Source organism: Oryzias melastigma, linkage group LG5 (assembly GCF_002922805.2).
Source record: "Oryzias melastigma strain HK-1 linkage group LG5, ASM292280v2, whole genome shotgun sequence".
Lineage (NCBI taxonomy): Eukaryota > Metazoa > Chordata > Actinopteri > Beloniformes > Adrianichthyidae > Oryzias > Oryzias melastigma.
The window spans coordinates 4,749,698-4,761,715 of NC_050516.1; positions in this window are offsets into that span (position 1 = coordinate 4,749,698).

Below are 12,018 nucleotides of genomic sequence, written 5' to 3' on the forward strand. Positions count from 1 at the left end.
TTATGAGACGGGGCCTGAGTAACTTAATGTATGTTCATTCTGTGCTGGTGCTTTTATTGCATGTACATTTATTCTTTTTTTGTAAGTTTGCCATATGTATACTAATATAAATATTCTACTACTAGACAGTATCATTCATCCTTTTCAGCCCCAGTAAACTGAGTGGGTGGTGATCAACTTTTGCATTTTTTTTTTTTTTAATATATATTTGTTCATATTTCATATTGACATTTGGAAGAACAGAAAGAAAGTCTAAGTATAATCTGACCTTGTTTGGTTATTATTTAACAAAATGAACTTATCAATCAATCTTGATTTATTAAAAGCACTTTATATGTGTTGAAACTCAAAGTGTTTTACAATCAAAACAACAAACAAAAAAAGAGAAAAACTTAAAACCAACCCGCCCCTTTGCCCTCCCCGCACACACAGACATACACAAACAACGCATACAGGCACCAATGAATGACTAGAAATTTAAAAGAAATAAAAGGCACTCCACAGCTGCGGTGCTGGAACGTTTGGGGTCCGCTCCAGCACATATAGTAAAACTATAAAGTTTAATTGAAAAACAAGGGGGTGGGCGGGGTCTCAGTGACAGAGCTTCATGAATGGACCCTTTCCTTGTGACGCCATGAAGGAACAAAGATCATTGTGAGAAGAGATCATCACTCTTCTCAAATCCGAAAAATATAAACTGACGACAGATCAAGTTCTTATTGTTGTCACACCCCGCCGTTCCACACCTCGTGCCCGAGGTTCCGACCCCTGGCTGAGGTGATTCGTCGCGGTTGAGAGACCGGTAGAGTTTGCAACAATAGTTATGATCACTGCATTCGAAATTTCCTCCGGGGGAGCGATAAATCAGCATTGATCCCGTGTTTGGCATGAAGGACGAAGGGAGGCTTGCTGCATCACCACCCACATCCCTGCAAGACGCTCAAACACTCCAGTGATGAGGCATCGACTCTTAATGTTTCATATCAGCACCCTTTGTATAAACATAATAATGCATTGATATTGGACCAATGAATCATAATAAATGTATAGTAGTTGTGTATTACTAAAAAAAACCCACCAAAGTGCATACTACGGACAGACTAGAACATAGACACAGCACCACAAACTACACAGTTCAGAAACCGAATCTCACTGTTACTTATCTTCTTTTATCTTCTCTCAGTCTCAATAAAGATGTATTGGTCAACCTTTACCCTATTTGAACTGAAAGATTTGCTTTAATAGTTTCCTAATTATGTTACATGACAATACATCCACTATCCACCACATCCATCCAAACAAAAAACTGCCTGGTACGTTTTGTACGAATTCCCTCACTATTTAGCGCTCTACAAAGGCGAATGTAGACCACAATGCATTGTGTTTGAATAATTTATCATTTGAAAGAAATGTATTTAAATGTATTTTTCCTAAATCATCCAAACAAATTATTCTGAAATAGTCTTCGTAAAACGTTTGTATTTATTAGGTTTTTATCTCAGCAAATGAGTGACGCCATATCTGGCGTTCAAAAAAAAAAAAGAAAAGTAGAGAAAATGTGTCCAAATTGCATTCAAAATCCAGGACACTAAATAGTCCTGGACTGTACAGAATAGTCTCTTAAAGGTTAGGGAGCCTTGAAAGAGTTCAGACATGACCGTGTTGAACTCTATTAGCAACCACAGAAGAAGAACAAAAGTGAGCTCATCAACGCCCTTTTCAGTGAGGTTGAGCTATTGTCTTTTTAGTGCAGCTTCAAACAATAAATGAATGTGAAATACATTACCTATTCAATGGAAATTGAGAACATGTAATACAAATGCCAAAAAAACAACTAAAAATTCATAATAATGTTAAAAAGTTACGTTTTTCAAAGTTTAAAAAATGTTTTAGTGTGTTCAATAAATGCTAATCCTGTTTGGCCTGCGACCTGAGGCATGTTTTGGATTTTGGCCCCCTGTGGGATTGATGGCAGGTGAGGAAGATGTTAGGTAAGGCACTGCCTCCCCTGACCCCATGTTCCCGCCTGCTTCTTGGCGTTAACTTTGGTTGCACACAATAAAACATGTATGACGCCTCGAGAAAAAATAAAAATAAAAAACAGCACAGGAAAGGTATCACAAGTATTTGCTTTCACCAAATGTCACACAAACGTTCTTGCTGATGAAGAGCAGCATCATCAGAATCCTCTTAAAGCAACCATTTGGACAAAAGACTCAAACGGTCCTGGCCCGTTTCTCCGCAGCGCCGCTTCCTCCGTGGTCATTATGGATGTTCCATCAGAGTTCACTAATTAAGAGGGCGCCTTTTTCCCCTTAATTTTTACAAGCAACAAGGGATGGAAGGCTCGGAAATTAATCACTAAGCTTTATTAATGAAGGGGTGTCGGCCTTGTGTGTTTGGAGAACAATATGAGAAAAAGTGATCGGAGGCTCATCCATCACTGTGGAAACTGCGTGGAGACATCAGAGCAGAGTAAAGCTTTTAGAGGCGATCTTTAATGGAGGCACAAGTGCAGAAAGAAAATCACGGCTTCAAACAGCATATCATTTTCTAAACAGGCAATAGTCGCCTTCTGTTTGCCTCTGCAGCTGCTGAACATGCTGTGGCAGCCTCTTTTCAAAAAGCCGCTGAATGTCTTTTTTTTTTTGCTGCTAAATCAAGTGCTGCTTTCACCTCCAATGAAAGAAAAGTCTGAATTCATTTCCTAGAAAATACATTTGGTGCACTCTGAGATCCATAAACAGGCTCACATCTTATGTTCTGGTTTCTGATTGGACGCTTTCCTTTGCTCTTTTTTAAAATACTTTTTTAAGCAACTGAAAATGAATAATCCATGTCTTTTCTTCTTAAATAACAAGCAAAAATCCTTTTGGCCATACAGTTTGACAGAAAGGTACGTTTTAGCTTTTTTTTCTTATTTGGAAAGGGAGAAACTCATTGTTTTTGGATGAGTTTTTGGAATTCCAATCTTTAAAAAAATAAAATCCACATATGAACATCAGTTTTCCGCTAAAATATGACAAATTCCAGACGCTCTTAGATTAGTGACCAACTGTTTTTATATTAGGAATCTTTATGACAGTGTTTTGGATGACTGGCAACACCTGACACACACAGATTTTTTGTTCCAATGGAAACATTGCTTTGTCAGTAAAATAATAAAAAAAGAAATGAATAATTAATGTATTTTTTTTTCTACACTGTGCACATCGATGAAAGAGACACGGGGAGGGAACAGAACAAAGAGTCCTTTACATCCATTAAGGTCAAGAAAACACGGGAGCCTTAAGCTGAATTCCAAAATGTGTGAGATCAAAAGAGACTGTGTGCACGATAGAAAAAACTTTTGAAGCTGTAAAGTGTCACGTTTATGCTCCACGGCTAGATGAAACCAAGATTTCAGAGGAGCTTGGCATGTTTATTAGGTCCGTAGTCTCATGCATCTGTACGGGTGCTGTGGGTTTTTGGGTTTTCCGGGTTTATGGAGAGTCATAGAGAGAAGTGGACGCATCTGAAAAAGAAGCGCAGGTATGTCTTGCAGTTCCCTTAAGGCTCATGCGGCCACCTTAAGGGACGTCATGAAAATGAAATGTTCGATATTCTTGTGTGGTATGTGTATTGTAAAGTATTATTGATGATAATGTAAGTTATGCACTTATGACGTGTAAGTGCTGTGTTGCCCTTATTCCACATTCTATTTGTTAGTAAGGTGAGCATATTAGCTCCTTAATGACACGTATTATGGCCACACAAACTAGTTCCTCTTGAACTATCACTTGAACACCACTGACAAGTTCATGAGGGTGGGGTGGCTTGAAAACTAAAAACTCTACTATGTACCTGCGTCTTGCGTACATCTTCCCCCTTATTTATCCTTGTGTGTTGTGCGAATCTTCACAAAAGCTACGTTCACGGGGAATACAATTTGCAAAGTGGTGGCATCGAATTTCAATGTTAGGTCAATAAGAAGTCGATTAGAGGCAATCAGGTGTCCTGCGGTGCATTTAGAGCGTTGGGCGTGGCAGTCTATCAGCAATGCATTTCATGTGTTCCTTATTTCCATATTTTATTGTTATTTTTGTCTATACCGGACTAATGCGAAACATCAACTCATCAAACCAGGTCATAGAGAGAGAGAGATGTACCGCTGAAAGCAGCCTGCAACAGATGTGACCTCCTTTGGACGCAAACATTTCATATTAGTGTCTTGGGTTGTCAGAGTTTTTGTGGCGAACTGTAAGAGTCACGTGACTGAAAAAAATCTGCATATCCCACAAATATGTGCGGGAATATTGTACATACATACGTACGTACGTATGTGTATATATAGATATATATATATATATATCTATATACACGGTAAATGGCGTATACTTATATAGCGCTTTCTACCTTCCTTCAAAGGTCCAAAAGAGCTTTACAGTCACAGACCCTTTTACACGCTGGTGGTGGCTCCTCTGCTGAACACTGGCGCCAACCTTCCATCAAAGGCAATATGGGGTTCAGTGTCTTGCAGAAAGACACTGCGACACATGGGAGGGCAAGGCGGGAATCGAACCCGCAATCCTCCTATCAGGAGTCGACCGCCCGGGGCGTTTAATATATTAGGGCTGTCAGATTTGTCGCGTTAAAAACGCATTAATCTGACATGTGCTTGACGCCGACAATTTTTTTGAGGCATTAATCGCGGACTTTCTCACACGTGCCTTTCCATAACGCGCTTGCGGGCGTCCCGGCCTTTAACTCACCGGCTGCTCTCACTAGATCACAGGCGGGTCTCCAACCACCGAGCTGCGAGCTAAAACAGGCCCGGCGCTAGGACCTGGAGAGCTCCTGCACCCTAACCCGGCTCCGGTTCGCGTCCAGTACCACGTCTGGTGGTACCGGCTCGCGTCCGGCGCCGTGTCCCGAGAGCTGCGGATCCCCGACGTTCCGAACAGCAAGCGTACCGGGGGACATTTTAAATGTTCTGGAGGTTTGAGCGTCATCCAACCACAGCATAGCGGTCTGTCTGCCGGCATATTCATGGCGTGAGCTCCGCTGGACACGTCGGTGCATCGAGCTGCAGCCAGAGAACGCGGCGGCAGTAACAGACTGTCAAACTATCCACAGTGTATCCCGCTTTTCTCAGTCTTTAATGTTTTAAAAAACAAAAGTTAATTGGAAATGATAAATCTCTATTTCATTTATTACTGTAGTTCAGCAGAGGAGGAAAAGATTTGGTCCTGCCAAAAAATGAACATGAAAGTGTTATTTTTGATGTTTTTTTATTTTATTTTACTGAACGTTGATTGAAGTTTAAAATTTAAAATGCCCTTCACTTGCACTTGGGCTTTTGTTAGGCATTTTATGTTACAGCCTTTTATTGTTAAGAAAGTTTATCTCAATACAATGTTACAAAATAAAGTATTTCTGATGAAAACTATTAATTTTGTCATTCTTGTTTTCATAATTAATGTAGAACTGCGAAATTCCACGAACCACACATTTTTTTCCTTAAAAAAAGGCCAAATGTAAATTTGTGATTAATCGCGAGTTAACTCTGGACAATGCGATTAATCGTGATTAAAAATTGTAATCGCCTGACAGCTCTAATATATATATATATATATATATATATGGAGAGAGAGAGAGAGACAGAGACAGAGGCATATACACACACATGTGTATATATATATATAGATATATATATATATATATCTATAAATATATATAGATATATATACAGACTTTAGCCCACCCTTGCATTCAAGCTGTGACACAGAAGCAGAGAACTGTGACTCTGCTGCAAAGCCTCCAGCTGAGACAGGAACTAAGCTTCTCTTCAGAGATAACGGATAACCAATTAAAAAAAAAAAAAAAAAGAAACAACACAAGGTTAGCATATGACTTTTGACGCTAACAGCACTTTATTTTCAAAAGGTGACCTAGATCAGATAACACGAATTTTTAACTCAGGATGAGAGCAAACCGAGGGATGATTAATGAGTGATAATTATTTTCAAATGTCTGTTAGAAGCGTGCAAAGGCGCAGCAATTTGGAAAATAACAGGTCACCTTTTTTTTCCTTATATTTTTTCATTTTAGAGAGCATAATTCCACCAATGTCAGTCATTTATTATGTGCAAAAACTGCAGACAGAGTACAAGTCATTGTAAGACTCACAAGTAATTATAGCATCCCAAAAAAGTAAGGAATGCCACTTGTGCTACAAAATCTGAAGCGTTATTACAAATGCAAGTTTCCTGTTGAAAAACACTGTAGAGAGTAGACAGATTCTTGTTTTCTTTCTTTGATGAAGCTGAAAACCCAGTGCAAAAATGATTAACTCCTTAAAATGAGTGTATTTAGTCTGGTGACCTTTGAAATGCAGAGGAAAGCAAAAAATGTATCAAGTTTGAATTCCATTTACTTTACACTTTTCAGAGTGGATCATGTATCTGTAGACCTGCTGTTTGTGGGTTTAGTGTCTAAAATGAGCAAAATAATGTCAAGCCGAAAAACACTTAACTCGACTCACAAAACAGAAGTGACTGTAATCCACATGCTTTTTTTAAAAGTTAATTTTATTTCTTCGAATTTTCAGTAACTATTTTGTGCCCACACCAAATCTATGCTTTACTAAATAATTTTACAAGTAAAAGTTGACAAGACTAAAGAGGTACATCTCAAAAAAAGTTTTTTCTGCAAAGTCATAAAGTTATATTCTATTTTATGTGGTTGTTACACAAAAAATTAGCAATTTTGTCCATAATTTATTCTAATTTTGATGATTATGGCCAAAAGATAATGAAAAAACAAAATTGTATCTTCTCAGAAAATTCAAATATTACACCAGACTGATACAAAATGTATGTTTTCAACACAAATGTGCTAAGAAAAAAGCCAAACAATTTATTTCTATACAGTCCATATACTGGACTGTGAAAAAAATCCCAAATACTCAATAATTGGAAAAGCCCTTAATTATGATATTTAAAATAATTAATATAATAATTCATTAATAATAAGGACAATAATGTGTCACAGCTTCAACAAAGTTGTTTAATGATAAACAATGAAAATAGCTAAATTAGCTAAACAAAATGTAACTGTAACAATAGGCTAGTATTTCAAATAGTGAAATACCTATATGGTTAAGCATTTAACAAGCTAAAATTGTTGAGCAAAGCTATTAATCAAGAAATTAGTGACTAAAATTGTTTTTAAATTGTTAAAAGAAGCTAGTAATTTTGAAATCGATGAAATTTTACATGAAATTCTGACAAATATATTAAAACGTTACACTGAATAATGCTAGCCAGTTCTACACATATTTATTACAACGCCAGCTTACAACAGGAGAGAGATAGCTCCAAGCAAATAAAAATGAGCAATATACATGCTACATCATTAAAGAGAGAAGCTTGACAATTAACAACATAAAATAATAATAAATAGATTATTTCTCTGAAAAAATAGGATTACAAAAACATGTTTATGAAGCCCTTGACGCTCAAAGTAACATGCTAAGTTAAAGAAAATGCTAAATCAAAGCCTAACTGCTAATCTCAAAAAAATAATTTTTCGCTTTAGCTAGTTAGACTAAAACTATGCTAGCATAGTTTACAAAACAACTGTGCTTTGTGCAGAAAAGTGATGAAAAGACATTTCTCAAAAAATAACTTAAAAATTGTATTTGGCTACATCTGTATTATTCCTCTTCATTTGTGAGGCAGAATGCCAGAGCACTGGGAAATCTCCATCCTCAGGTTTCATGGAGTCCTAGCTACGCGTCACTGTCAGTGTGGAGCACAAATCTGACGTGTATGCAGTCACTTAACTGACAGGGTACCTGACTCAGTTGGCAGTCAGTCCTTTTTTACAGAGAAAACAACAGTGCTGTCCAATTTTTTTCCCTCTTCGTCTTTACGCTACAGTGCATGTCACTTTATTTGCTTAAACCAGAAGAATGAAAACAACAACAACAACAAGCCTGGTTGCTCCCTGCTGTGGTTTGGTCTCATTAATCATCACATTCCAGTTTTTTTCCTGTCAGTCTGAATGACACATAAAATGTTTTTAAAAAAAGTGAAGAAAGATTATTTATTAGATCCTGTAATAGTATTTTAGTCAAGACCAACTGAGAAACCCCCCTTGAAAAAGATTAATCTGAGGGAAAAGGCAGTACAGTTTCTCTGTAACACCTCACAAATAGAAACAATTCCAAGTGCCTTACAAAGACACAGATGAGCTGAAGTACCATTAAAAAGCAGAAAATATTACATTTAGGAGTCTAAAAAAAGTAAAAAGTGGCAAATTGGGCACTGCATTAGAGTTACCAATTAAATTTTTTTAGTCAGACACACCATGATTTTGCGAAGTTGCAATCGCACCAATTTGCGCAAATTAAATTCATTTCTGCCACTTTGTCTCCATAGTAACTTGTTTAATCATTACAAACGCAGCCTGTCTCTTGTTTTGAAAAAGTTCAGCCTGTCTAATAGTCTACACCAATCAAATTTGAAGGCAAAAACCTCTTTGTCAGTCAAATCAATCAATCCCTACTTTTTTGTGCTGACATGGCTAATAAAATCTCTACGTTACAACAAAAGTTACGAAAAAGAAACATTATGTTTAGCAGTGTTTAGGCTGCGTGAAAACATAAAATAATGAATCTTGGAGACATGAGTCTGTTCGGTATCACTGTTTTATCTTCACTCACTAACTCTCCAAAGGTTCACTTGTTTTCCTACTGTACTATCACAACTATAATACATATAAAACCAAACCTCAGACAGTCTGTTACAAGAAAACATTCTCACTCCAAACTCGTCACATATTGACGTTTGGTTAAGGACCTCTCTGCGTCACTCTTTAACGTTTCAGGTGTCCCCAACTTGTTGTTTTTTGACGTACTGGCTGCCCCCATTAATTCACGGGTCCCCAACCTCAGGGCTGCGAACTAAAACGAGTCAAGTGCCGTGACGCGTAGCACACCGGTCCCCAAACATGGTACCCTTAACTCTACACTGGACAAAAAAACGGTACCAGACGTGGTACCGGTTCGTGTCCCGAAGGTTGTGGACCCTTAATTTTACGAACAGCCAGTACGTCAAAAAACGAGTTGGGGACATCCAAAACGTCAAAAAGTGACGTTGTGTGCAAATATTCTTCACAAAAACTGAGGTATACAATTTTGCTCTCTTTGCACTGCTTGTTTTGCAGTACAAACCAAAGTCGACAATTGACAACATTTGAATCATGAAACCTTTTCTGCAAATAGCAGAAAGCTTTATAGTACATGCATGCATGTGATTCATATGTGGTATTGCTTAAAATTGGACTTCTAAATAGCATAAGCTTTTTGGCATACTGTAAGTCTTTGACCATTGAGGCAATCATTATAAATCAGTGGACTGACACGGAGAAAAGCTGCTTTTCTTTGCAACAGAATCCGTTGGAATTACGTTAATTGCATAAATGGTTAAAGAGTTACAGTTGTCGATATTAAAGGGTTAATAGGATAAAAAAAATGCGTGCAAGAACCCGGAGGGACTGTCTACCAGTGCTGTTCACAAAGGGTACATTGTTCTAGAAAAATAAATACATAAGACATAAAAAGACAAAAAAAACCCTTCTTAAATCTGTGCCTCAGATTTGATGTATAAACTTCAATCCTGAATTTATTTTCTAAATATATTGATTCAAAATATTCAGATTTTCATATGAGACCCTACAATATTATAACCAAGAAGACGCAACAGCATTATGTCTTCTATGTACGTCAAAATAAAGAAATAACAAAAAATATGAAGCTAGTTTTGTTTTTTACGGTTCTTAGGGAATAAATGTGAAAGAGTGTTGTGGCATAAAACTCAACTTTTACATTTTGGACATAGGAATATAATAGTTAAGTGGAAAATTTTTGTGGACTATGGGTTGTTTTCGCCTCTGTTTCAGCAAGAGTTTGTCAGATATTCATGCTGTCCTTATTCAGTGAGATTCTAAGGGAAACCTTTTTTGTGTCAGACGGTGAAAATCCAGCCTGAGGAAAAGGCAACCTTTGACACCTGCTTTTAAAGCTGCACTTTCTGTTCATTTCCACCTACTACCCACCACGTAAAGCCAGTATCATATTTTTTCTTGTAAAGAAAGTAAAAGTGTTTATTTTAGCTTCAGCTATCAAGATCTGTAACTAAATCTAAAAGGCATCCTATTTTACTCACATAACACTCTAAAATAGAATTACAAATGTTAGATGCTTTGTAAATTCCCATGCCACAGAATATGTATTTCTTTCAAAACTTTCTACAGGGGTCAGAAGAGTAGATGGTGGATAATGATGGGATTTTTCTGAAGTAAGTGGTCTCACTCTGACAGTTAAATCTATTTTTTGTCAGAAATGTTCTTAAATAAATCAACAAACAAAGCAAAATAAGGTGAACAGAGCCTATCCCAACCCTGAAAAAAGGAGTGCTTACTTTTTATAATGCAAGGAAAAGTAGAAAACAGAAAAATGGTGCCTCTGTATCTCTAATTTAGACAAAATAAATTTTACAATAATGTAAAAGTCCACTTTCTATCAGTTAAAATATTTTTTGGGGAAAAAAAATAATAAAACATCATTAAGTGATGTGGGCCATCTTTTCCAATTGTTCTGGTTGTTTGATGAAGTGCGTGAGAGCGCAATGCTTCAAAGACTAAAATTAAGGTTTATTATTTCAGTGTTGCACTAATCTCTTTTGGTGACTTCAGCTAAAAATGATTCATGATGAAGGAGCAAATTATTAAATATAAAGATGATAATCTGTCACTGTCTCCATAACCAGGTTGATGGTACTTGCCCAATTTACCATTGTGCACTGCAATAAAACTAGCAATAAAAATTGTATTTAAAAAAAACCCCAGAAAGAATACCCATTATGCCATTAGAAAGAATGATTATATTTGTGATATGAATAAATTACAATGTGCTTTTTTTTCCTCCTTTTTCACAGAAAACATACTTATTATACTAATTTATATTAATATTATATATATATATATATATATATATATTTAAATAAGGGATGGCAAAACTCGCGGTTCGGATCGTGTCACGTTTTAAGGTCACGGTTTGGATAATTTTTCGTATCAGTAAAAGTAAATAAAACAACAGGAGAAAACAACTGTGAGGCATGTTAAAACAAAGATGGCATACAGTACATGAATTTGATGCCAAAAGCATTTGTTTTAGACGATTGATTTTCATCATGTGCACGCGAGGTAGCGGTGGCAGGGAAAGGAAGGCGGGAAATGGGTCCGCGGTACACGTGTGGTCCGAACCATATCTATTAAACTCTTAATATATATATATATATATATATATATATATATATTCCTATAATATATATATATATGTATATATATACATATATAAACATATTTATGTGGTTTGAACAAATTAAAGTTTATGTGATTTAAAGGTATGCATTAATGGTCTTTTTCCTAACGTATATTATTTGACAACAGGTCTATGTGAGATACGTCAAATTATAGGTACCAAAGCAGTGAAAAATAAGGCAAAATAATACTATTTTAGTGATGATAAAATATTTTATGAATATCTTCTTACAGAAACACAGGAACTGAAATAAGGGAAGACAGAATGTCACAGCAACAAGAAACAAATTGACGTGACTGGGTAAACTGGGCATGAAAAATAAAAGGAGATGTCATGAATATTTCCACTTTCTCTTTTGAGAATGCTTTAAAAAAAAAAGACTTGACACCATTCACATAATGGGAGGAAGACATGAACGCACATCTGTCAGGCGAAGAGAAGAGCGACGCCACGACAAGACGAAGCAGACAACATGAATTTTGACAGTTACAGTTGGAAACAAAGGCAGGGAGCGGGTGAGTTTAACGTCTTCGTGACAATGGTTGCTTTTTTTCTATGCGGCTGTAGATGAAAGCGGTTCGTGAATGACTGATCCGTTACTGTAGACTAATTTCTAACAATGGACATTTTTTTTTTTTTTTTTTTTTTTT